The 3,611-nt window shown below is 52.0% G+C and overlaps 1 protein-coding gene across 4 annotated transcripts in view; it reads right to left on the bottom strand.

Annotated features, from left to right (window-relative positions):
* Window positions 1-3,611, bottom strand: part of ALDH3A2 (aldehyde dehydrogenase 3 family member A2) — a 38,251-nt gene that overhangs the window by 2,635 nt on the left and 32,005 nt on the right. For 2 of the 4 annotated variants that reach the window (XR_014541934.1, XR_014541935.1), the window contains exon 11: window positions 31-1,170. The exons of the other annotated variants lie outside the window; for them this stretch is intronic. The gene's annotated coding sequence lies outside the window, so the exon portion shown is untranslated. The remainder of the gene's footprint in view (window positions 1-30; window positions 1,171-3,611) is intronic. 4 annotated transcript variants of the gene reach the window in all.

Here is a 3,611-nt window from a genome sequence, read left to right as displayed (position 1 = left end):
CTGGCATTCAGAAGCATCACTGCCTCCAACTTTGGAAGCAGAGCCGAGCCACTGATAGCATTTGAAGCCTCTTTAAAAGCCAGCACCACTCTTGTGGGAGGGAGTTCCACAGCTCAACAATGCGCTGCGTGAAGAAACAATTCCTTCCATCTGTCTTGAATCTTCCAACCTCTGAAGATGCCCACGAGTTCTCGTGTTAAGAGGAGGGAAAAACTTCTCTCTGTCCAATTTCTCCGTGCCACGCATCATTCTATAGAAGACTATCCTAGACTGGTGACTGGGAGCGGCCACCGAGACCACATAACACCGGTCTTGAAAGACCTACATTGGCTCCCAGTACATTTCTAAGCACAATTCAAGGTGTTGGTGCTGACCTTGAAAGCACTAAATGGCCTCGGCCCAGTATACCTGAAGGAGCGTCTCCACCCCCATCGTTCTGCCCGGACACTGAGGTCCAGCTCCAAGGGCCTTCTGGTGGTTCCTTCGCTGTGAGAAGCAAAGCTACAGGGAACCAGGCAGAGGGCCTTCTCGGTAGTGGCATCAGCCCTGTGGAACGCCCTCCCACCAGATGTCAAAGAGAACAACTACCAGACTTTTAGAAGACATCTGAAGGCAGCCCTGTTTAGGGAAGCTTTTAATGTTTGATGCATTATGGTATTTTAATATTTGGTTGGAAGCCGCCCAGAGTGGCTGGGGAAGCCCAGCCAGATTGGGGGGGGGGTATAAATAATAAATTATTATTATTTAATATCCTGTCACCTCTGACTTGCCTTTTCTCTGAACCGAAAAGCCCCAAAGGCTGCCACTTTTTCCTAGCAGAGGAGTCATTTTGATCCCCTTCACCATCTTGCTGGAATGATGGGTTTTGTACACCCACCGTGTCTGCAAGACCGCCAGGGTTCCTCACCCCTGAACTAAACTCTTTCCCCGATGCTGCTCAGCCACAACCGAGCGCATGCCATTTTTTAATCATGCGGCCCCCGCATCTGTGCAAGCCGCATGCAGGGGCCACACGGGAGACGGGCGCGGAATAGCAAGAAAGGAGAGTCCTACCTCCCCTGAATGCGCCGGCTTTGAATATGGGTTTCATCACTTCCTACCGAGGTTCCACATTCTCTGTGTGGCCACTGCAGCCAGCAAGGTCTTAATCCCTAGCCCAACCCGGCCGTTCTGGGGAGAACCAGAAGAAAATGAGAAATAGATTGGGTAAGGGGCAACCCCTGCTTTTGTCAGACTTAACATGCGTTGGGCTCGTGGGCCGAGTTCTTGTGGGGAAGGAACACACCCATACAGAGGAGTGCCAGGCCTTGGGGAACCTGGACAGAGGCTGCAGCTGTTGTTGGACTTCAACTCCCAGCAGGCTGCAGGGCCACCGGCCAATGGAATTATGGGAGTTGGAGTCCAGCAACATCTGGAGAGCCAAAAGGTTGCCTCTGGGCGATGATGTCAAAGAAGAAAATCCGGTTTCAGGCAGCAATGGGGGCTGGAAGAGCAGAATTTAGAGAATCAGATGGGGCCTCCCAGTGCCTATCTTCATTTTTTATTTCTGTGTGTCTATAACCTGCTCTTCACTGAATATTTCCAATCCCAAGGCGGTGAGCAATGAGATGAAGTAATGATAATAAAAATGTACAGAAGTAAATGACAACGGTGTGACAAAAAATGACAGAATCTGTAAAGATAATGAAGAAATGAACTGCACCGGCCTAAAGCAAGCAGAGCAAAAGTGTAGAGAGGACCACAATCAACATTTCCCCCAATTTAACCAAACTCCTAGGTCAAGAGAACAGGGCAAACAAGCACCCCAAACAGCCACACGGGTCTTAGAAACCGTTCCCACTCCATCTCTTTCTGGGGGCAGCTCACTCACTCCTTCTCTGCCCCCCGCACAATTATTCAGATAAATTATATATTCAATTTCACTTACATATTTAAACCACTGAACTACAGTTGCCTCTGAGCAGTTTACAAAGACGTGTGTGTGAGCACTCATTCTGTCTTAAGCAAAGTATGCCACCTTTTGCACAAGCTGCTGGGCGATTTACAACAGGAGTAAAATAAGACGTGAAAACCCCCCATAAAGGAACAGACCTTAAAACAGTGCACCAACCACGGCTGGCCTTCAGCCAACTCCCGCCCCACCTGCCTTCTTACAACCAATCAGAACTACTGGCTCTAGCTCCGCCTACCGTTTTGCTCTGGCTCCTCCTACCGTGGGTCTCCCTGCTTTCCATGCTACTGTTCTGATGTTCCTTCTAAAGTTCAGCTGAAATCTACCCTCCGTTTACCCAACCTCATTAGTTCTGCCCTCCAGGGCAGCCGAGAACCGGGCCTTCGCCCTTTTCCGTGACCCGACAGCCCTTCCGACACCTCACCTCCTTTCAGCAGAGTCCCAGCAAGGACGGACAACTTAGCTCCCAGTTAAGCCCCGCTGGGAAGGCCGACAGGAGCGAGCCAGCAGTAAATCACACAAAAAATCCACGATCTGCACAGCAGCGTTAGGCCTAAGGAGTACAGTGACTCATCTCTGCCAGGCCTTGCCCCATGAAGCTGTTGCGGAGACTGAAAATCCCTGCCTTCTCACAGCTGCCTAAGTCCCTTCCTCTCCAGGGTTTTCCCTACGCAATCTGAGAGTACGCCTGCGTTGACGCTAATTTCTTCTCTGCCCTTTTCGTGCCTCTCCTGGTTCTGGGAGACAAGGGGGGAGAGAAGAAGAAGAGGAGTTTGGATTTGATATCCCGCTTTATCACTACCCGAAGGAGTCTCAAAGCGGCTAACATTCTCCTTTCCCTTCCTCCCCCACAACAAACACTCTGTGAGGTGAGCGGGGCTGAGAGACTTCAGAGAAGTGTGACTGGCCCAAGGTCACCCAGCAGCTTCAGGTGGAGGGGCGGGGAAGCGAACCCGGTTCACCAGATTACAAGTCCACTGCTCTTAACCACAGCACCACACTGGCTGCTGGAGAGCAACTTGTTGCTGCAGGAAGGGGAGACCCCTGTGCCCCTCCAAACTCATCTCGGCCTCTCGGCCTCCCTCCTCTCCTGCTCCAGCTTCGGCCTCTGATTCTGGACTGCTCTCTGTTACAGCCTCTTCCTTCTCACTAAGCCCTGTTAGCTTTTCAGCTTCCGACTTCTCTTCCCGGTCTTCTCCCTCATCGTCCCCCCACTCCTCGGGCTCTGAGTCTCTGCTGGTGCCTCCAGCCATTCCTCTGCTGTCTCCCAGCTCCACCTGGTACGCAGGCTGAGACCCTCCCTGCCCGCAGACTGTCTGACCAGAGTGGTGCATGCTCTGGTTATTTCCTGCTTGGACTACTGCAATGCACTCTACATGGGGCTACCTTTGAAGGTGACCCGGAAACTACAATTAATCCAGAATGCGGCAGCTAGACTGGTGACTGGGAGCAGCCGCCGAGACCACGTAACACCGGTTCTGAAAGACATACATTGGCTCCCAGTAAGTTTCCGAGCACAATTCAAAGTCTTGGTGCTGACCTTGAAAGCCCTAAATGGCCTTGGCCCAGTATACCTGAAGGAGCGTCTCCACCCCCATCGTTCAGCCCAAACACCGAGGTCCAGCTCCCAGGGCCTTCTGGCAGTTTCCTCCCTGCAAGA

This window comes from Podarcis filfolensis (genome assembly GCF_964270895.1).
Source record: "Podarcis filfolensis genome assembly, chromosome: 15".
NCBI classification, from domain to species: domain Eukaryota; kingdom Metazoa; phylum Chordata; class Lepidosauria; order Squamata; family Lacertidae; genus Podarcis; species Podarcis filfolensis.
The sequence above is the reverse complement of the archived record's forward strand: the minus strand, read 5'-3'. Positions and strand labels throughout refer to the sequence as shown.